The sequence below is a fragment of the Equus asinus genome, chromosome X (assembly GCF_041296235.1).
Source record: "Equus asinus isolate D_3611 breed Donkey chromosome X, EquAss-T2T_v2, whole genome shotgun sequence".
Taxonomy (NCBI): domain Eukaryota; kingdom Metazoa; phylum Chordata; class Mammalia; order Perissodactyla; family Equidae; genus Equus; species Equus asinus.
This window is the reverse complement of record NC_091820.1, coordinates 114867614-114892353: the sequence shown is the minus strand read 5'-3', so window position 1 is coordinate 114892353 and position 24740 is coordinate 114867614. Positions and strand designations below refer to the sequence as shown.

The 24740-nt window shown below is 37.6% G+C and overlaps 1 protein-coding gene across 2 annotated transcripts in view; it reads left to right on the top strand.

Moving 5' to 3' along the window:
• TENM1 (teneurin transmembrane protein 1) overlaps window positions 1-24740 on the top strand; it is a 748343-nt gene that overhangs the window by 510753 nt on the left and 212850 nt on the right. The gene's annotated exons all lie outside the window — the stretch shown is intronic.

Here is a 24740-nt window from a genome sequence, read left to right as displayed (position 1 = left end):
TCTATGCAGATTACTTCAAATCTGTATCTCCTCTAAACTCATATAATCCTTCATTTCCAGCCATCTGCTAAATATTCCATTGAATATCCCATAAACCAAAAACACAACTTATGGACTGGCCCCGTGGCCGAGTGGTTAAGTTCACGTGCTCCGCTGCAGGCAGCCCAGTGTTTCGTTGGTTCGAATCCTGGGCGTGGACATGGCACTGCTCATCAAACCATGCTGAGGCAGCGTCCCACGTGCCACAACTAGAAGGACCCGCAACAAAGAATATACAACTATGTACCGGGGGGCTTTGGGGAGAAAAAATAAAATCTTTGGGAAAAAAAAAAACACAACTTAGCCCAGGAACTCTACTCTGTTTATATCTTGCCAGATTGCTGCTCAATTACTGTTCCCACAACTTTGATTTCCTTGTCCAATTCTCTACCCTAACATCAGCCACGATTCTCCATTGTCTATAGATGAACCTCAAATATTCTAGCCTGATATTAAAAGACCACCACAAACTACTCCAAATCTCTATCTCTAGCCTATTTTCTACTTCTGCTTCCTGCAGAAATCCTTCCTTCTGCTAAGGTAATCTGCAGGCTCTCCTCGCCCCCAGTGCATCACATGTTCACATTTTTCTTTATACCCTTTCCTTAACATGGAATGCCATTACCTTTCCAGCTACAAAAATCCAACCCACTCACTAAGACCAACTACAGTTTTAGCCATTCTATAAATCTTTTCCTGATCACATCAACAGGATCCTCTGAAATCCTATCGTACCCATTGCCAGAGAGTAGAAAAGGGATTGTGGTGTAGGTATTTGTGTACACAACTTGTTTTTCCACCTGAACTAAAAATAATGGGTCATTCTTTATACTTTTTTTTTCTTATCCTCAGACCATGGGCTCATTAAGTGAATAGAATTAATAAATGATAACTCCTACAAAGCCCCTGCCTATGAATTTTGTTGAGGATGTAAAATGACATGGGATAAGCAAGGATAGGTGCTCTGTGAGACTTTTTGTACCACTGAGTCAGCTTATGAACCGAAAAGTCTACAATCCTGTGCTGTAAAGAAACAGCAGAATCCCTCTGTTAGGAGAATTAATTCTAACCTAATATTTCACTGTGCAAAATTTTGTTGCCTTACAGAGAAATAATACGGGAGAGAAGATTGTATTTTACAATTTCAGAAAATGATTCAAAATGCTAAAGACAATGTAATAATAACTAAAATGCAAATCTAAAAAAATCTTTCGTTTATACATTTAGAAAATATTCGTGTGCCTGCTCTGTGCTTGGCACAGTGCTCGGTGCTGGAGTTAGTAGTGAACAGAATGGACGTGGTCCTTGCACAAAAGGAGCTTATAATCTAGTGGAGGAGACAAAATAAGCAAGTCAGGAGAGGGTTATAAAAGGGAAGTAACTGGGTATTATAGGACTGTACATTATGGATCTAACCTGATTATTAATTTATTTATTGAATGCTACTGAACACCTTCCATCCTTCCATGTGTCAGTTATAGTATCATGGCCTAGAGCTTCAAGTTTAAAATAATAATATTTACATTAGTATTATTATTAGAGCACACACTTACATAACAATTATTATGTATTAGGCACTATTCTAAGTGTTGTACATATATTAATTCACTTCATCCTCATAGCAGCCCTATGAGATAAGTACTATAATTATGTCAACTTTACACATGAGGAAACTGAGGCACAGAGAGGTTAAATAATTTTCCCAAAGTCACCCATGTAACAAGTGTCAGAGTCAGAATTTGAACTAACGTATTCTGGCTTCACATTCCATGTATTTAACCACTGTACTGTCCTGTCCTTTAGAAACCAATCATCTAATTCACTATGTATAAAAAAGTATCATTGTTGGACCATGTCCAGGGCCACCTGCCACAGAGCACAAAGAGGGAGCAGTAGGTTATTTCTGTGAGAGGAGGCCCTACAGTCAGGCAAGACTCTGGAGAAGTCTTAACACTTGAACAACACTAGAAAGATGACTACAAGTTTATCAGGTGGACAAGAAAGCAAAGAACATTTCAGGCAGGAGTAACTTAAGCAAAGAAATAGAGATGTAAATCCAAATGACACATTTGGGGACTTGCAAGTCATTGGGTATAGCTGCAGCCTAGAAGTCCAGAAGGAGATAAAATTGGAAAAACAGAGAGGGGCCAAAACACAGGGAGTTTTATTTACACACCATGCTAAGGAACTTGCATCTCTTCTTGACACAATAGGAAGCCACTAAGTGGTTTGTAATAAACAGCATTTTAAATAGACCACTCTGACAGCAACTGAGAGGACCAAAGGGAGATGGATGATACAAGGATATTAAGAGACAAGTTCAGTGTGATTATTGGAGTATTCCAGGAGTGAGATGATGGGGAGGGCCTGAACTGAAACTTTGATTGTGAGAATGGTGAGGCAGAGCCAGACCAGGAGTGAGTTATAGTTACTATGGTAGAGGAGAGACAGAGAGGAGTCAGGGATGGCTGGATAAAAGGAAGCACTACTGGCTGAGAAAGAAATGCATAGGTGGAAAACCAGGTTTGGAGCAGAGGGACAGGACATGGTGAGCTCAGCTATGACATGTTGCGTTGGAGGTGGCTGCAGAAGATCCAGGTGGATGTGTCCAGTGAGGGATTGATAGTCAGGAATGGAACTTATGACAAAAATCCTGAACTGGGACAAATATTTGGGACGTAGTTCAGACCTTAAGAATGCATGTTATTGTCCAAGAAGAGTGTGGAAAATGAGAATGAAGAAAGTCAAAACCCTGGAGAACACCAACAGTTAATATCTTTATCAGATTAGGATTCTTAACATTGAGTCAAAGACTTGCCTCTTTATATATGACTTAATAAACACTTCATGAATAGTGATTCTGTATTTTACAATTTCTCCATCAGGCCACTCATATCCCTTATGTGTCCTTCCTGATGCCTCAGAATTGGGTAAAATTTCTGGTAATATACCACTCACCAGCTGCACAAATTCAAATATTTGTATGTCCACTAAATCAACATTAAATTCAATGTACTGAGTGTTTCTCTTTCCCCAGCCCACTCATACTACCTAATACACAAAGATACGCACCAATCCTGTCAGCAAAGAAGAAAATCATTCAGAAGGGCAGGAAGAGGCTAATTATGAACATGCCTCTACACTCACCCTCCTTCCCTCTCTTCCAGGTGAAGTACCCTAAACCCTACCCTCCTCCTCCCTCACCTTGAATGATACCTTACTCACCAAAACAAACCAAATGATGAGAAAAAATTGATAGAGCCATAGAAGATCAGATCTAGAACAAAGTGTATAGATATCTGGTTCAATTTTCACAAATTTGGTGGCCTCTAGTCCACCTGCCTTGGCATCCCTAAGGATTCCAATGCACTGAGGCACAGAGAAGCTACCCAGTTTACCCCTGGTATGAGAGCCACTGCACCATTCTAACTTCCTCATTCAATTGTTCATTTGTCAAACATTTATTGAGCCCCTATGTCCCCATCAGCATGTGAGGCAATGGGATGCTTTATGATGAAACATATCTATAGTTGAGGAGACATTTTGGAACAAAGATTTTAAATCTCTCTCACTAAGTGCTATAAAAGAGACAGAGATGCAATATGCAAGGTGTATTTAACATTACCTGAAGGTCTAGGAAGTGGTCACAAAAAACTTCACAGATCATGAGAGGCCCTGTATGCCATACTTTGGAGTTTGGACATGACCCTCAGGACAATGAGAAAGCCATTGAAGGGATTTAAAGGGGTTAGTATCATGGCCATGTTTTCATTTTAGAAAGATCACTCTGAAAATGATTTTGAGACTATATTTAAAAATGATGAAAACCTGACATAAGGAAATTTAAGTGCAGTTGGAGAGGAAAGGACAGACATGAGAGAGGTTAGGAAACAGGACTTGGTTACTGTATAAATGTCAGAGGCAGGAATTTTCACTGTCTCTATGATTTCTACATTGGGAGACTGGATGAATGGTAACAATGTTAATGGAGATATGAAATATTCGTCTATTAAACAAATTTTCATTGAGCACTTACTATGTGCCATGTCTTAGGCTCTTGGTATACATCAGTGAGGAAAACAAAGATTCCTGCACTACAGGAGCTTGCAGTCTGCAGGGAGAGACAGACAGTAGACAACAAACAAGAAATACACAAGGTTCTAAAACAGGAGGAAACTGAGAGCCAGAGAAGTTAAGGAATTTGTCCAAGGCCAAGATCGGGCTAGTTGCAAACTTGCAAGTACAAACCGGGTCTGTTGATTGCATTCCATGTCTAGCTTTCTTTTCAGCCCTCCACGCCCACCCCCACCAAAGGAAGAAGGAAAAGTTAGACAAGGAGCCGGGAGTCGGGTGAATAGATTAGCTTACTGAAAAGGGAAAGTTCAAAGAGATGAGGGGTATCAAATATCAAGCGCATGAATGACACATTTCTGTCCAGAGATCCTAGACTAAAACCACAATTATCCCTTCTGGATCCAGTAGAAAAAGAACACTAGAAGCATCTCTTGCTCAAAGAAGCAAAAGGGTGAATAGGTGTGACCCAACTCAGTGGATTCTCAGGCAAAAGTCTTCCTGATAAAACTACCAACTTGAAAAATAGGGGAAAGAAATGCCTTCCAAATCTCCAGTGTCATGGTAGGAATAGTCCTTCTGTGATTTTTAAGCTCCATAAAGGTTGTTCCCACAGAGCGTATTTAACCATCGAGATGATCTCACTGTGCAGACTTTTAATTGAGTGTGCTCAGTACAGGAAGCAATTTAACATCTGATTCTTATAATGGATCATGTCATTTCAAAGGTGGATATGCTCTTTGCCATTGATCATTTTCTTCCTCTAAGCGCAAGAAGCTTAGCTGTTAGCATGTTAACTGTGCTGCTCTGATACCAAAGGGACTGCAGTGAATGGTTTGCTGATTATTTTCAGTCTGTTTTCTAGGTACGTTGAGCATTGTTAGCAGCACTGAATTGATACTTGATATAGGCTTCTTTAACCTGAAAGTCTCGTGGTACCTCACAAAGGTTAACTCATTAGTCTTTAAAAATACCTCAAGAGGAATACAATAGAAGCTTGTTATAACATGGTGTACATTTGGATATACCACAGGTCAAATCATGCTCCCTTAAAATGTAACTTCTTGCCATGAAATCTCAGTAATACATTTAGTCTGTACTAAGGGTTTTCGCCCTAGCCTCTAATATCAACATTGTAAAATGCATCTGCTATATTTCTTTCATTAAATCTGGCTTCTCCTAGTCACATAGTCTTTGAGGGGGAGCAGAAAAGCAGAGTTTAGAGCTTTGTACTCCTCTCTTCTTGATGAAACTTCCTCTGAGCCACTCTGTCTATTGTTACTTGCAGGTAACTGGCAGCAAAATTCATAAAAGGTAAGCGTCCACATAGACAGGACAACTCCTGCCCTTCTCTACCGTGATCGCCTCGTATTATACTGTTATCTTAGAAATGAATTAATAAGTCAGAGAGGTATGGAACATTAGACCCTCAGGTATTTCTGAACATACTATTTGCTACAGAACAGAAATCACAGGAGGTACTATTATCGTGTACCCCATCCAAGCAGGGTTAGTTCCTGAAGATCCCATAAAGCTTTGCTATAAGGAGATTTATTTTCAGGCTATCTTACAACATGTGGCCATCTTGTCCATGAGAGAGATGACAGTATGTATATGTGAGTGTGTATTCACAGCACAGTGACCTTGAATAACTCACTTCACTTCTTTAGGTCCCAGCTGCCCCATTTTTAAAATGGTAGAAGATTAGCCAAATGGCCTTTGAGACCCCTTTCAACACTGAGATCTATGATTCTTGATCCTGTATATTGAGCTTTTGACACTGATTGAATGGTTCGTGGATTTGGTCTATAAACTCTCTTAACTCCGTATTATTTGTGGTGAGAAAATATTAATGTAAATAGCTTTGTTTACTTTATAAAGACATTCACACTTTGATATATAGACCGTGTTGTTTGAGAATTTACCTTTATTTGTAGAGATACACATGCACACATATACATAAACATGTGCATATATATATCTTCATTATAACGATGTCTCATTATGTTTTAAATGTTCCCTAATGGATGGTGATATGCATCTACTAATAAAACAGATAATTAGAGAAGGAAGTTGTAAGAGGCCCATATAATTATTGTTGCTAGGGAAACTTTCCTTGATTATACAAGTACCACATGCTTTTAAAACATTATTAGTTTACCCCTTTATTGAAAGTGCCAGTAATCAAAAGATTTTCATCTGACTCTGCATGTCTATCACATACAATGCATCCTTCTCCTCCAATTTCCGGGTATTGATTACTCCATTTGAAATACTTAGTGTGTACACTGTAATTTTCCTACAGATGTTACAATAACAGCAAGGTCATATATGCTATTTAATAAGGAAGCTATGTTCCAAGTGTAATGGACATGCCATGGGCATAACTATATAGCCATTCTTCATGCCATTGAAGAGAAAAATCCACTCATATATAAAGTAACTAGAATTTAGCATCTTCAATAGAAGGATAATTAATGTAAGCAGATTAGAAACGTAAGACTGCAGGTACTTTTCCCTATTCAGTTCTGGACACACACCTTGGGAACAGTAGGTGAGTTCTCAGAAGAAATCTTTCTATTAGTTTAACAATGTTAATATATCATAGTGCTACAAATTCCCTGGATTTAAAGAAAAGCTCAAATATAGACAACTAGTCACTGAAACATGATGGGAGGTTTTATGGTGCTTTTTAGTGTACAAGGACTGAAAGGCTTATGACTAATTCCTATGTAGGCTTAATTGTCTTTAACTTGCTATTCTAAGTGTGACAACATCTGATCAAATTTATTTTAAAGTAATTCTTTTTTTACTCAATAAAAAATAAAGGGTAAACCTTAAGGTGACTCTGATTTGATTGGTAAACAAACCCCTGCTTGAAATATAGTGGCTACACCGTTAACACTACAGTGAGGTCAAAATATTAACTCTAGATTATTGAATCAGTAAGTGAGGTTCATTGATGTCACTAGAAATACAACTCAAAAGCATCCTTAAGAGAATTCCAAGTCAAATTAAGTGTGTATGACTGAATCCAACAAAATATCTTTGGGAGGTAGATATGAAATGGAAAAAAAAATCACACTATTATCATGATTTCCTAGCAACACATCCTACTCAGAGATGGTTTGTCACCCCATAAGCCTTTTCTTTTTGGTCTCAAGTGAAAATAGAAATTGAACCAAAAATATTCTCAGATTCAAAAATCCCTTATCTTTATAAAAGAGAGTTCATTTAATGGTCATAAGATTGTATATATGGTGAAGTGATTCAAAGCATATCAAATGTTTTCAAAATACGTCTTTTGCATTTTGTTCTGAGAATAAAAACCACACCTGTAATGCCATCATTAGCAGGCAGCAATGCAAAAATCCAGTGAAACTTTTGACAATTTGACAAGTTCGAACTAAGAGGTAAATTCGCAGCTGCCGCTCTGTAAATCTGAGCTAACTCCACAGACTGTTCCAGGACATTAAAGCTTTGAAATTACTTTTCAAACCAGGGACCTATATTAAAACAAGGTAGCAATAGTGAGGCAAGACAACGTAAGTAAGCTCGAGTGTGTGGATGCGTGCTTATTTACCCGGTTAAAATACAGTTAATAATACGGAGTGGATTTAGACAGACCAATAGCATCAAAAAGAAGAAGGCAAATGTTGTGTTCCACTATTAAATGCATTCCTCTCATTTATGCAAACTCTTATTCCGAATCCCAGGTTCATTTACTAGTTGGCAGGTTTTTTTCAATTCACCTTTATCTACATGAAGTGAAAATAGACCCAGAAAAGAGTGCATCTAAAAGGTGCTTTTAGCCCTGTAGGTGAGACCCAGTAGGGAAAGTAGCCACCTGGATGCACAGCTCCACATGTGACCTGCTGTGATGGCAGTCCTCTGATAGGGGAGGAGGGGAGGAAAAGCCTCTGTAGTGGAGATGGCTGAGAGAGGTCAAAGGAAGCTGAATTCAATTGTGCAAAATTGGTGGCCAGAACACAGGGAAGGACAAGAATAAGTCGCCCCAATTCTGCTTGCCAAAATCAGATGATTGGAGATATTGAAGAACACCCTCATACATCTCCCAAATAAATTGAATGATACTTTCATTTCTGTAATAAAAATATCCTGCATTTATCCGATGGTTTTAATTTTTTTTCCGAGTGCTTACATACCTATTTTCTTCTTTTCATCATTATGGCCATCCTCCAGGGTCATTAAAATTTGGATTGCATATTGAGCTTTGATAATACAAAATACCTGCAGGGCTGTGCCAGAGATTCGGTTTTTATATATTCTTCTGAGTCATCGGAGAGAAGGAGAAGAGGGCTGGGAAGGACAGAGATGAGTCCTTCATTAAAGAGTAAGGACAATACGTTTTCACCTGGAAACCTGATAAGGTGGAGCTCATAGAAATTCTGAGTGGGAACTTACATCTGCTATAAAGAACTTGACTTGTACCCAGGCTTCCACATTCCCAGTAACCTAGCAAAAAGGTTTCTATTACTCTCATAACGTCCATAAGATGTGAGGAGGGTAGGTAATAGTTTCCTCATTTTATAGTTGAAGGAACTAATTTGCTGTGAGACACAGGGCAAGGTACTTCATCGCATATGCTTCACAGTTCAGGCTGGCAACAGAATTCACAGCCCAGTGTCCTGTCCTACCTAAAGATCAGTGTGGATTAATTTTTTTTGTCCTGCTTGTGACTTGATACACTTCTTGAATATGACTCATGTCTTTCATAAATCATGGAAAATGTTTAGTCATTATCTTGTTGAATCTTGATTTTCCCACCTTCTCTATTAGATCATCTCTTTTCAGGAGTTCCATTAAACTGTCTCCCTCTGGTCTCTATATCTTTCACTTCTTTTTCCTGTTTTCCATTTCTTTGTTTCTGTTTCTCTGTTATATTATAGGTAATTTCTTCATGTTTGTCTTCTAGCTCACTAAATATTTCTTTAGCTATGTTTATTATGATGTTAAACCTTTCCATTGAATTTTTAATTTCAGTGATGACGTTTTCTTTCTAAAATTTTAGTTTAGGTTTTCTTTCAAATGTGCCTCATTAGTTGTTGGTAATTTCTTGCTCCTTGATCATGTTTTTGGTTACTCTCTTTTCTTTAAACATATTAAACATAGTAATTTTATATGCTGTAGCTGATAAATGCAACATGTTGTTTTTATGGATGTGGGTCTGTGGTTTTTGTTTCTATCCACTCTTGTATATGATAGCTTGCTTTCTTGTTTCTGTTATTTTGTATGTGTGAGTTCAAATATGTTGAAATTCTCTCTAAGTCCTATATGAAAGAAGTGTTCCTCTGGGGAAGATTTACCTTTGTTTCTGTCGGGAACCTGTCTGCACTACGGATCAGGATAAACTTTACATTAAAAAGCTCAGGTTACAGTTTTTTGGACCAGACAAACAGCATAAATTCAGGCCCCAAATCCACATGAAACTTGGCTAGTGGCCATAAACTCTCAGAGGAGTCTTGTTATTTAACATCTTCATAGTGCCAAGCCTGAGACAAATCATTTTCTTCTAGCCCATCTTTGCAAGGCCCATTTTGTTCTGAATGGGTTTTGAATATTGATCCCTGATCCCGTGCAGGTCTAAGTTTCAGCCAACAGTCTGGTCCCCACTCTGGACCCTCACCAAAACTCTAGTTCACTCAGTTCGACAGATGCCTCCAGTGTCCTGGCACAGCTCTGCCTTTCCATGTAATCTTGGGCAAATCAATCACTCTGGGTCTAAATTTATACATCTGCAAAATGCATTTTTCAGCTAAATTCACATTTCAATTTATTTTTAGTAATTAACCTTTTTTCCCTCTATGTGGAGAAAAAATTTTAAGTTCCAATTACATCAAGATTTTTTTCTACTAAGATATGGGCAAATATATTAGAGTTCAACAAATCTAGAAGAATTCATCCCATGCCAGCAAAATGATTAAATTAATGTGCATTGGAAGAATGTTCTGAGAAGTAGTGTTCAAAAGATATTTCTGAAACCATAGCAGTCAAAGTTAACAGTGGAGTCAAGAGTTAATAGTTTCAACAATCAAAGAAAGCTTCCCACACTTCTATGCTAGATCCATTCATTTTTTTAAATTGAATTCTACAGGCCAAGCAATGAAAGTTAAAGCACTCCAAATATTATTGCCTACTTTCTTTCCCAACAGTCTTTCCTTTGTTCATTTCTTCTTTGATAGACTTACTAGAATAATCATGGAACGTTGGCACTAGATTAGATCTTAGAGATCACCTAGTTGTGTCCCCTCCTTTGACAGATGAGAAAACTGAGGCTCAGAAAGGTTGAATGACTTGTGTAAAGTCATGCAGCTAATTAGGCATATAGTTAATATGTTAATATGAGACACATCTCATGATTTCTGGTTTAGGCTTTTTGTTCAACAAACCATTCAGAGAGCCTTGTGCAGGTTCAACAGATGTCAACTTTCCATTGTCAGCCTTTCCACTGAGTCTCTAGAAAATGAGCAATGATGCTGGCAGAATCCCAGCATCTCTTCTTTGACTATCAGAACATTATGAAAATTGTCAGAGATTCAGCATAGGAAAATTCAGACAGAAAGGAACTCAATTCCTAGCTCTGCTTCTAAGTTACTGTGTGACCTTGAGTAAGTTACTTGGTTTCTCTGAACCACTCCTGTAAAATAGGGAAATGATTCTTACTTTGTAGGGTAGTCATAAGGGTTAAATGAGATAATATATGTAAAATACCTAGCATAGCGCTTCTCCCATAGTAGACATTAAATTATAATAATAAATGGTAGCTATTATTGTCATTATATTTCAATTCTCATTGTAAAGACACATTTCAAAGACATAGCTTTTGTAAGTAGAAGATAAATTAGTAGCTGTCTCAAAGAAATTCATTTTCAGATACTGTAAAGCTGAATTAATTTTAAGGAGTATGAAAATTCTTTCTACTCCAAAGTCATGACATTCTTTTGTCTCTACCCAGATGGGTTATTTCCTGTGTTTGTAGAATAGATGTTCTACTGAAAAGGTGCCTAAAAAGTGGTTGTTCTATGTCTTCACTCCCTTTGCTTTAAGTCCTGCTGTTCATTATAAAATCACATTCAAGGAAAATTTATATTCTTTGTGTGTCAGCTAAGATTAAAGTGACAGGAAATACCTCCCTCAAGGGAAAAAAAGAGAGTAGCTTAAACAAGATGTAAGTGTGATTTTCTCTCACACAAAAGAAATCTAAAGGTAGACAGTCCAAGGCTTGTATGATGACTCCAGAAAGAAAGCTTCTTCTAGTTCACACCTCTACTGTCGCTAGAATGGGACTCTTATCCTCATAGTACACAGTGGCAGCCTGTGGTCCAGCCACCACATCTTCATTCCAGGCAAGGTGAAGGAATGGGGGGAAAAAGGCCTGTCCCCTCTCTTTTAAGGAGACTTCATTGAAGCTACTGCTGTAAACATTACTTATACCTGTTTGATCAATAACTAAGTCACATGGCCACGCCTAGAAGCAAAGGAACCTGAGAAATGTCATCTTTATTTAAGGAAGCCATGCATCCACCTAAATAATATCGAATTTCACTGTAGTTTTCTAGCTCCCGACCAACATACGGGGCAACATGATCAGTTCTTTGATTCACTGTGCCCTCATCATAAAGACAAACCCATAGCTCAGTGAAAATAAAACTTTTCTTTGTAGTGAGACCAGTGAGACACTTCACCTACAGATCCTCTTCATGATTTGATATGGAAAATGAATTGAAGTATCTTCTTAGTTTTTGTATTAATTACATGTCAAAATGATAATACTGGTTATATTGGGTTTAGTAAAATATATCATTAAAATTAATTTCACTTGTATTTTTAAAATTTTTAATGTAGCTACCAGAAAATTTTAAACGACTTATGTGGCTTGCATTTGAGGCCCACGTTATATTTCTATTGGACAACACTGTTCTAGTATATGACAGTATTACATTTAGCCTGGAAAATACAACCAAGCGTATCTTCCAAATTAAACTGATTATATTCAGGTACCAAGGTAGCTGAAGTAAACTTGTATACAGGATTGTTGACAAAGTCAGTTATATGTGGAGAAGCTCTACCAAAAATGGTGATTTGGGTTTTAGTATAATTGACCGACAATCATTTTTGGCAATAGTAAGACAGCAAAAGTAATCATTATTAAATCCACTTCTAGTTTATGACAACACAACCATAATAAAGAAGTATAAAAGAATATTTATATTTATATTTCCTAAGACAGGAGAACCATCAAGTCATTGATTCGCAGAGTTCTGCAAAATACGATAAAGAATACAAATGTGGCACAATAGTAGAATAATCAAATGCCTAATGATAACCTACTTCTTTTATAGAACATAGGCCTCAGAAGTCCAGGCTTTCAATCTCTCAAAAAGGAAACCAACATATGTTTTAGATAAACTGTCTAATAGGGTAATAGGTTTATAACTTGAATGGAGTAAAGAGTTTTTATGTCATAAAATGAGTTAGAACACTCTGGGTCAAGCCAGAAAACCTAGAGATAATAAACAAACTGGCAAGAATTAGAGCTTGTCATTCGGAGTGATTCTTGGATGGTTCTTAGGCCGTGAAATCTTCCTCAGATGCTTTATTTAGCTTGAGTGTTTAAAAAATCATGTGTGCTAGATAAGAGGGAATTACTAGGATGGAGATAGAGGTGGCTCGGAATCACCAAGTTGTCAGCTGGCATCTGAGCTGCCGTGACCTCGTTCTCCAAATTCATGCCTTGTATAACTGCCACAGAGCCTGGCCTCTTTACTGGATGGAACAATCAAATCCAGATCTTTCTACAAGGTCATATTAAATCTGCGTTTTTGCTTAGCAATAAGCTTTTCATAAATAGAAGTTGACTTTGATAAAAATCCAAATGGCCTCTTTTTATTTATGAAGGTGTCACCACATTAACCTGGCTGGAATCATTCGTTTGTTTTTCTCTGTTCAACATTCTTGTCGAACCAGATACTGGGACAATAGAGACAGAAAGTATATCCACTTTAGTTATCATCAATCCCTTCAGAATGAGAGATGTCCTTCACTTGAGGTGCATGAAGGAAAGGTTGAAATAGTCCATGGAAATCAATGGATTACCAATAGAGTGTGAAAGCCTCAGTCCATCTCAATCCTCTCAGCCTCCTTACATTGTTAGTCCAACCATAAATGCAGACAAGAGCTGGAACTACTATACCAAGGGCTAAGATAGTGAAGAAATGATTAATATCTACTTTTTTCTTTTTGCCTTTCATAATATCCATCTTGAGTATGGCAGTGAGAAAGGAGAAATTAATCGTAGTCTGTAATCCTATGCGACAAATGAAATTTATAATGTTGGCCTCCAGGCTAGCTACAGACAAAGTTTCTTTAGATTTTATCCCACATCCTACCCTTCAGTACCAGGTTTGGTGCATAAATACACTTTTTGTGTGTAATGAAATTTCCCTTTGGGTCAATACATCTCTCTCTAAAAGTATCTCTCTCTCTAAAAGATTGGTTCATGGAGAAGCAATCCACATAGTCCATAAAGATTTCTGGTAGAAAGCAATAGGATCCACCACCCTCCTAGAATTCAGCTCCTAAGATATGATTAATTCTACCATAAGGAGCAGAGAATGGATAAAAGTTTAAAGATGATTTTAAAAGGACCACATATCTAAGCAAACTATGTGCACTTTGACAGGAGATATACAAGCATAAAGGCAAATCATTTCCAGATTGCTAGGGAACTAAATCAGGACCAAAAGGAAGAGAATCCAGTTATATATGTCAGACATTCAATAATAGTTCGCCTTACCTCTGCCAAGTTTGGTAGTTGTTATTGTTTCTTAGCTAAGCAGAGAAGGAAAGAGGCCAAACTCTCATATTTGAGAAGATACCTGTGTTAAAAACAAGACCTCATGAACACGTTAAAACCAATTAGAAAAGGCAAAGCAACAACAGGGTCTCTACCTGTGGAATTCCAGCCTGGGATGTTCCAGAAAAATCTTAGTCACCAAAGTACCCTTTGATGACTCTAAGGAATCTATATAAATAAATACATCCAATGTAATTATTACGTATTATTATGCAGTATATTGTCTGCTGAAGCTTCTGCCACCATTGGACTAGCTGACCCTAATCTGGCGACAAAAACCTCTTGCTGCAGAGTTTACAGACTCCTGTTTCTAGGAATGTATACCTGGAGTGTATATCTGGAATGTATACCTCTTCTGGCCCAGATAATCTGTACCATTGTGGGGCTTATCAATGACTATAATGATATTTATGGTAATGATGATGATGATGATGTTACATTTATTGAGCTCTTACTATATATGTGATTTACAAATATAATCCATTTCATCCTCATAAGTCAGTATTTTCCAAAGTATTTTCTATACAACTGTTTTTTGCAAGATGTTATGGACAAGCAAAAAACATTCTGTAGTGAAAAAAATAAAAGGAGAAAAACTATAGGTGTTAGCTCCCAGTTGGAAAATCATAAAGCACATTCTGATGTTACAGATTCTAAAAAAATCTCCGTGTAAGGAAAGCTGTCTACCAGAGCTTCCCACAGAACTTTGATCAGGAAACCCAGGTTTTGTTTAGCATTTCTTCATGTCCTCTGGAGATAGCAATGTCCTTTGGAACGCACTTTGGGAAAAGGTGCTATAAAATTTATCATCATTTTATAGATGAGGAAATGAAAAGTTAGAGAAATTCAGCAGTGTGGCCTCAGATCACATAGCCAGGGGGAGGCAGAACCTTTGAAGCTAGGTCTGTTTATTGCCAAAGTCCATGCTCATCATTGACTGCAATGACTCAGAGGCTCGTTGTCGTGTATTAACTGTCACTTATGTTCAAGGTGCTTTCTGTGTGCTGCCTCTCACCCTTGTAACACTCTTGCAGTGAGAGTACTGTTATCCCCATTTTATAAATGAAAAAACTGAGACTTGGTTAGATCCAATGACTTACCCAGACCTTACCAAGCAAAGAAGCTTATCCAGTACTGTCAGCAGGGATGGAGAGTTGGCTGCTTCCAGTTATGTAGTCTTAAGCAAATTACCTAACCTCTTGAAGCTTCAATGTCCATATCTGTAAAATGGGTGTAATACCTCTGGCATATAGTTGATATTCAGTAAGCAGTTTCTATTACACAGGCAGTAATAAGTTTAATCAAGCCAATACACTTTACAATAAATACATAGTGAGGCTTAACATTGGAAGTATGGTTCATGAATTTATTCATTGCCTCTGAGGTGGATATGAACTTGATATCAATCACATTTTTAGGCATCATTAGAGAAGGCAATTGAGGGCCAGAGAGTAGCAGGCAGCCAAATAAACCCTATGCCAAGTGAGGGAAGATATAAATTCTGTAAAGGTCATACTTTCAGATTCAATCAAAAAGGTTCAGCACAGTGTAGTGTAAAGAACACAGTTTCGAGTCAGACAGATCTGAATGTGATGCCAGTCTCACCCCTAATTGGCCACATGACCTTAAGCAACTCATTTAACCTCTCCAAGCCACAGCACCTCATCTGAAAAATGGAATTAACACTACCTTGCAAGGTTGCAGTGAAGATTAAATGAGATAATATATAGAAGGATTCTAGCATGGAACCTGGCACTCATTACATGGCAGCTTTGGCCCCTAGGGCTTTGCCTTTTACCTTCTAGAACAACGTGCTTTAACCAAGAGAAGGGAAATGTAACAATGAATGGGCATTGGCCTGGTCCCGGAAGTGTGCCGAGTGCCCTTTACAACTTTAAGGGTGGTCTGGGGTGGAAACGGGTGTTGATTACAGTCTTAAATGTTAATCCCAAAGTATCCTCAATTGCTTTGAGAGTGACATGTGTCACTGTGAATGAGGAATCCTGAGAGAATAAAGTAATAAAAAAAAAATCTTAAAAAGCAATGGGGAAAGAAGATTTCCCAACTTTGGAAGCTGATTTACATCTATTAAACTGATATAACCAAGTGCAAAATCCTGGGGCAAAATTTGAATATTGCTATTTTTTTCCCTGCAAATTTCAAGCAAGGTATAAATTGTATGTGTGTTTATGCAAATATAGATGTGTTGTAGATACAGTTGGGGGGGCATTTCCCTCATTCTGTGCTGAGGCTAGTAAATTAATTCTAGAGCATGCTCTAATGACTGCCTAAATAAAAGTACATGTAGCACTTAATCTCCAAGCATGTATTTAAACCAGAAAGTCACACACTTGCACGCTCACAGTCAAATGCATCGCCACACGTGCATTCACACAAATGCACAAACATGCATATACTTACATGCTCATAGACACACTCAAACACACTCATGTGCATACAGGCAATCAAACAGTCCTCATGTGCATGCACATATACTCAGTTCATGCACACTCACATAATCACACATATATGCAAATAACTACTGCACACTCATGTAGGCACTCAACCACATGCCCACTCATACACACCCATGCACATTTGCACACATTCACACTTACACATTGCTGTACATGCACACTATGAGTTTGTGTCCATTCATAAAGAATATGGTCATTAGTGTGAACAAAAAGAAAATTATTTTATAATAATATCCTCATCCTAAGCTTATTTTATATACCCATTGAATACTTAAAGATTTTATTTACTTGGGTTACATTCTACATCAGAGAGGGTAAAGAATTTTAAAGGCTTTAAATTGTGTTCATGCCCTTTTAAAAGTTACCTCTCTCTCATTCTGTCTCCAAATACAGAGCGTCTTTAAAACTGAAGTGCTTTGGGAAAAAATGTAAAATTTTGTAATAGTTGTAAATTGGTATGTGCACTGTAGAGTAATTTAAAATCATTAGAATGATGCATTTTTTAAAGTAAGTGCTTCGCAAGAAAATGAGTGAAGCAATATCACAGTGTATTAATGGAGCTTGAGACATCTTAAATTGATTTTGAAATTAAACATCAAAAACTACAACTTGAAAAAAATAATTAGGTAAACCATTATATAGCAATCAAAAAGAAAAAAACCTCTTGAAATTTAGGAAATTGCAAATTAAGGGTGTCAGTCATCCTGATTTGGCAAGGGCAAGGATTGTCACTGAAAAGAAAACATATGCTGCTTGAAATATTCTTGAAAACTGAACTGAGCCCAAGGTTTGCTGCTGTTTTGGATTCTGGTGTGGGGCTTTCCTTCTCTTGTTTCACATATCCGTGTGAGAGCGTCATTCAGCAAAGGACTCGCACAGTGGAAGACGACCCTGTGAGGCTTTTGCCAAGGAAGCTGGGGACACTAGACTAGAGGAAATGGTCAGGTTGCCCACCTCCTCTTTCCCAGCCCTAATAATAGATTGATCTGTATGAAACTGCTGCTATTCGACGTTTAAATGTGACATCCTTACATGATTCAACCTAATATTTTCAATGTAACTAGATTTAGGAGGAAAGGGAGTTATAATTATCTAGGATGTGGCCTTGTTATTCTGATCCCAGCAGTATACTGAGAATAAAAGTGATCTAAAAATCATGTCTGAGACATGTAGCTAGTTACTTAATTGCTATTAGCTCATTCATTTAAAAACTCAGAATAACACCAAGATACCACACATCACTCAAAAGTTAGTAGGATAAAATTAAATAGCAAGTATGTTTTTAGATAGTCCAAATTACAATACCAATAAACTCAAGTGCATCCTCATCTGTCTGGATCTTTCATTTATTCAGACTATTCTCAGGTGTAAGCTAGCTTGCACAAAGAGTTTCTCCATTTTTAGTATCAGGGCCAAATACTTAAAATTTTGAAATATCTCCATGCTGAAAACATTCATCTTCAGATGCCCCTGAATGAGAGGGATCAAGAAATCTTTTTTAACATTATCTGGATTTCTCTATTATATGGATTGAACCCAGTCTCTGTAAATACAGGTGCCTGCAGTTTTGTTCTATTCTATTCTTCTTCTCCTATCTCCTTGGGTCTCTGGCAACTCCTTGTCAAATGGAGTGACAAGATACAATCCACCCCCTCCTTCTAGGTAACTCCTTCTATTATTTATTCTTCAGGGACATACTGATGATATTTTGTACTTTGTTTCATTGTGACCTTAACCATTTATAATAATTATTTCCATAAGACAAGAAGAATGACTTCAGCCCTGGAAAGAACTTTACTCAGGCTCTGTGTAAGGCAACAGGCATATATTCAGCGCCTACTATGTGTGGAATCCTATATGTGGTGGGAATGGAACACACATACAGGATAGTAATCCAAACAGTATTTCTAGACAGCAATTTGGCAAGTGTACAAGGCTATTCACAGCAATTATTCAAAATAGGAAGATATTAGCTCCAACTTAAATGTGCAACGGTATTAAAATGGTTAGGTAAATTAGGGTGCATTTTAGAATATTACAATGCCATTACAATGCTTACAAAGAAATTTTAATTTATATTAGAAGGTTTTTAAGATATAGGAAGTCCAAAAGTAAGCTAAAAAATATGTATCTAATATCTCAACAAAGTGCATGAGGGGCAGAATGGAAGGAAAGATGCCAAAATATCGACAGTGTTTTTTGCTAGATTGGGGCATACTTTTTCTTTACTCTTTTCTGCATTAGGACCTTAAAGGATTTAGGAATATAGAAAGCTACATAATTTAAGATCCTGGACAAAATGATCCTTGAGGACAGGTTAAGGCCCTTATTAATTCAGAGAAAAAAGAGTTTGTAAGAGACTTAGTAATAGTCTTCAAACACTTGAAAAGCTTTCAGATGGGGCATGGTGACCAGGTCTTCTCCGACCTCATAAAAACTAGAATAAAAAGAAGTAAAATACAGCAAGAGAAATCAAGTTTAGCTATGTAGGAGAACTTCACTGGGGGAGCGGATGATTTAAAAATCAGAATTGCTTATCATGGCAAACCATGGCATTTCCTTTTTAAGAGGTTTGAACAGCAATCTTTTTCACGTGGCTATGAAGACTCAGGAACAATCTGGGCAGTCTCCTGAAGGCAGAAGGGTTAACTGATTATACTCGTGAAGTTACTTCAAGTCCTTTGATTGCATCATTTGTCCCATTCCCTCAGAGCACATGGTGCAACTCTGCCCCCTGAACATTATGCCGTTGACAATGGGCCCTTCTGAAATCCATGTAAACCCATCTTGATAGTCCTTAGAAAAGCAACTGGAAAAGATGCCTAATTTACTAGTAATCAGAGAAATTCAAATAAAAAAGAGACTTCTTTTTTTACTCCTCATATTAACATATTGGTCAAGCATATTGGGGAAACAAGTATTCTCTCACTCTGTTTGTGAGTGTATTAATTGGCACAGTCTTTTGTCAGTATCTATCAAAATTTAAAATGCACAGAGCCTTCATACCACTAATTCCATTTGTAAGAAATATCCTAGAGAAATGCTGGCACATGTGCACAAAGAGACATTGTTTATAATAGAAAAAAGTTTAGAAACTATCTAAATGTCCATCTGTAAATGATTAAACTATAGCACATCCAGAAGATGGTTTTCAATAAACAAAAGAATGAGTTATCTCTAAGTGGACTTAACAACATGTCTTTGAAATATTTCCCAGTTCTAGAAAAATATATATAATATTATACCATTTAGGTTAAAATATACCTACAAAACAGTCATGTATTTCTATGTACATATATTAATTTAATGCGTAGGAAGAAGTTTTATCAGAGTTGTTGGTGGTTACCCTCTTGAGAAAGAACTATGATTGACAGCTCAAGAAGGATTATTGTTTTATCTGTAGTCAAAAATTTTACAGGGAGAATGCATTCTGTAATTACTTGTAAAGCATTTAATTAAATACAAACATAAATAAAAATTAGGAAACAGGTATATAATATAGAAATGGAGGCAAGTGTTTAAAATAGATGTTTGTGGCATTTAACAAGGAACAAGACTAGGAGGATTAGGCTCAAGCTAGAAAGGATAGTGGCAACAGGGGTTGCAGGGGGAGACAGAAAATATAATGGAAAAAAATCATGCTTATGAAAGCGAAAAATATTCTTAAGATTAAATAACCCAAAATGTACAGAACTGTGAAGAAAACTATAAAACTCTGCTGAGTAATGAGTGAGGACTTGTCCTACTATTTGTCAAAGTGTGTTATAAAACTTAAGAAAATAAAACAATTTGGTATTGATATCCTAATAGACACATCATGGAATAGGATGGAATGTCTAGAAAGCAACCAAGTACATATAAGAATCCGGAGTGTGATAAATCAGTAAGGATAGGATGGATAAACCAATATATTCAAAAGTTTCATCCCAGCCCAAGCAGCATGAAAGGCTGACCACATCTCCCTGAATAAATAGGAAAATAATGGGTGGAATGGGAAAAATCACAGAATTCCCCAGAGTAGGAGTAATTCCACAAAGTAAAGAAGTTTGAATGCTACTGGTTTAAATATACTGATTTTTCGTGGTTCTTAGGTTCTATATTTTCACTTAAAGATTTTACTTTCCTGTGATGACATAGGAAGCAGGGGTAGGGGGAGTTCTTAAGGACCAGTATGTTTGTGAATGGAGTCCGGGTATTATTTTCCCTTAATATTTAATCTCACTTTTATTTCATTAACAGCCTCTTGCCTCTTCCGGTGAAGTTATAAGATGTCCAGGAATGTCAGTATTTCTTGTAGATTCTAAAAGAACTTGGGGGAAAACTAACTGGTGAACTAGTTACCTTTCTGGGGAAAAAAAAAAAACAATCATCATAACAGGAAGAAAAGCTTAATTCAAGTCTCCAAGGAATTTAAAGTAAAACTCATAAGGCAGCGAGATGGAAACCCCTAGGCTTTTGGAACCAGTCCAAGCTGAACCAGAAGAGCCTAATGCAGTCATTCATTGATTTGAGAGATAGGATATGTCAAAGGTATTAGAGTTACAATGAGGCAACCTACAAGGCAGAGGCTAGCCTGCCAACCCTTACTTGATCATTTGCTGCTTGATATTACTGGCAGGAGGGTCAGAAATATTACCTCTTCCCTGCCCCCTTTCCTCTTTGTGTTATATCTAGTCAATTCTCAATTCCCCTCTGCTTCAGCTCCAGTTTCCTCAAAAATAAACATTCCCCAGAAAGCCTACCTTTATTACACATATATCATTTTCCTCATGCTTGACACTGTTCACTCTAGTCAGGTGTGAAAATGAGGGAGGGTCAATTAGAAACCCCTTAGTATCCTTTTGTCTCAAGCCACCCTTGTCATTCCTATTTAGTGACACTTATTCAGTGACAACTCTTGGGGCATGTGGCAAGATAACTTAAGCACCTTAATTTCTACTTAAAAGAAGGAAATCTAATTAACATCAGTAGTAATGACACTCAAAACTTTGGCACAATCAAAAATAAATCTAAAAGTTATAAAAATAGCCTGAGACTAATGACCAAACTTCTATACTAGGGAATCAATGAGAACTCTTTTAAAGCCCACTTTCCCTTGTTAGATGCTTTTTTTCTTAGCACTAGAGCCAAAAGGGAGGAGTCTCAATATGGTAGAGTCTCTCTCTTTTGGATAGAAACATCTTGGGCAGGTAGTTTTCCTTTGTTTTCCCTTCTTTGAATTTCTCTGTAAGATCTTCCACTGATTCATTCTATAGATATTTACCAAAGACTCACTTTGTGCCAGGCACTGTGCTTATGTGAAGCAGATACAGTGGTGAGAAAATCCAAACCCATTTCCTCCCTTCCTAGAACTCACACATGACGTGGTCTGGTACATAGGGACCGTGTGTTCTAGTTCTGTTATAGCACCCTCACAAATAATGAGGACTCACTTCCTTGTTGAATATGTTTCTTAAAGCTCTGCAAGGGCACAGACTCTGCAGCAGTATTTCTTAAACTTGAGTGTACATCAGAAATAACTGATGTGCTTATTGAACATACAGATTTTTGCCCCCTCCTGGAGATTCTAATATGGGAAGTCTGGGATAGGGATCAGGTATCAGCATGTTTAACAAGCTTCCCAGATGATTGCAATGCAGGTGATACAAGGACAACACATTGAGAACATTGCCTCCACTCTCGCTTATAGCTAATTAATATTTCACATATTTCAATTTAGGCAATTAACTTTTGTTCAGTCTTCTCTGGATACAGAAAACAGATGCTCAGCATCTTCTGTCTATGTAAGAAGTCTAGACAGAGCCTGGAATTGGCCATTTTGTGGTTGATTTGGGGCTTTTGGCCATATTAATAGCCAATTGCTGTGCAATCAATCAGAACAGATATGTGGTCAATTCAACCATTAAGATGGCCAACAAAATAACTGAGCTGATGGGCTGGCCCCGTGGCCGAGTGGTTAAGTTCGCGCGCTCTGCTGCAGGCGGCCTAGTGTTTCGTCGGTTCGAGTCCTGGGCGCGGACATGGCACTGCTCGTCAGACCACGCTGAGGCGGCGTCCCACATGCCACAACTAGAGGAACCCACAACGAAGAATACACAACTATGTACCGGGGGGCTTTGGGGAGAAAAAGGAAAAAATAAAATCTTTAAAAAAAAAAAAAATAACTGAGCTGATGTTGCCATGCTAACATTTAGACATGTCCAAAGTCTGGAAAGTCACAGCAAAGACAGTTTTTCAGTTCTTTCCTAATCATGGTGACAAAGCTTAAAGAAGAATACTTTTAAGTAATTTCCGTTGAAACGGTTCAATTTTATGATCCACCGATGGCCGGTTCAGATCTGAGTGTTGGCAGTTAATGACTGCAAGGAATATTTATATCCTCATCCCTAAAGGAACATAATAATTCCAACTTATTTAAGGATTAAATGGCATAACATGCAAAAATGCTTACTACATCACTCCAGTAGTTGCTCAATAGATATGTTTTCCCTGCAAAATGATCCGGACTTCATAGAAGTTAATCCATATTAAAAAGTTATTAATTAGTTGGGATAGCAGTATATATGACGCTACTAAAAACCAAAATAAAAAAGAGACTAAGAGAAAACACTTAGGTAATTCATGAATTATCATTCTTTTTCCACTTTATTTCCTAGAAGTTGTTAGTTTTTATAAGAGGTTTCGGCTGAAAATACTGCTACCTTACCTTTGTGTGGCGTTACACGTTTCAAAGCTCTTTCCCAACCATTATTACATTTGAACTCACAACAACTCTGTGAGGAAATGATGTTATTACCATTAGACAGATGAGGAAACCAAGGCCCAGAGAGGATAAGTGATTTGCTCACATTCACCTAGTTCATGAAGAGCCTGGATAAAATACTAAGTTTCTTGCATGAATACAGTTCTCCCTCTACAAGCTATTTAATCATTGAGATCATGCTTGAGTGTCAATAAAGTGTGTCTGAATTTCAACAGCCTTTCAATTGAGAGTTTGAAGCCAAGATACTTTCATGCAGAAAACTCCTCTGATCTAGGCACGAAATGCTACCTCAGCCAACATTTACTCAGCTGCTTTGCTTGTCCTTCTATACCTAAAGCTACACATTTTTTTAAAGCTAGATTTAAAAAAATAAATCTTCGTGTTATCATCAAGACACATTGCTTTCTTCTTCCTTTTGTTTAAGAGACAGGAATTAAGAATACTGTAGAGAAGATGTCTTCTAGGCATAACATCAGATAGTTTATACTTACAGGCCTGATATTAAGTCTTGGACCTGTTTGTAGCAAAGAGACCCTATTTTGCTTTTGGAAATACCTTTATCATAACTTCCCAGATAAGGTCATTTGGCCCAATGCGCTAAGCAAACCAGGACACACACAAAAGAAATTACCCACTCTGTGCCCAGATTTTATAGATTTCAATCCTGAACCATTTGGCTTCAACAATCTCATACATCAATTCTTGTTTTCTTTTCCTTTTAACTTCTTTAATTATGACATTTAAACCCATCCTACATTTATACCTTCAACCAAATCCCCTCCAGGTTGAAGTATGTTCAATTCCTCTTAGTCTCTATTCTTCAGTCTGCCTTCTAGTTACTGTTCAGTACTTCTAGATGCTATCTGGGTAAGCTTCTTTCTAGCTTGAATAAACCCTGGTTCCTTTCCTCCTGTATGCCATCTCATGCGCAGCCACCTCATTTTAGTCTGGTCTTGTTTTATAGGGATGACCTAGAGGTAGAAGAATTGGAGAGTGTTTTCATGGGCCAGCAAGCATAGCATGGAGCTTCTTGGGAGGGAGATATATCAACTTCTGTGGTACAACAATCTATATCAAGGCTCATTTTCTAGACTACCTTGAGATTACATGCACTGGGCTGTCAAGAGAGAATCTTATGTGAGGACTACATTCTTTACAAATATGAGAGGGGCAAACAGGTCCACCCCTAACATTTGTGCTAACATTTGTGGAACCTAGAGCAAGGATACAAATGGAGATCTGCCTGTATCCAGACCTCCTTCTCCTCCCAGCCCTGACTCTGTTCCACACCTTGAGGGACTTCATGCAGATATACCTGGACACACCAGCCAAGTTCTGTCCCATACCATGCCCTCCTATCCCCAGAAAACGACTGTCCTTTGGCCCTCCCTTAAGCCTAGAAGTGCATATATTGGCAACACATCCCATCCCTGGCAAAGAGTTCCCCATAGCCCTGGAAGTCAGTTCAGACCATATAGACAGGGAATTCTGGGCTCCCAGCTGCCCAGGGAGT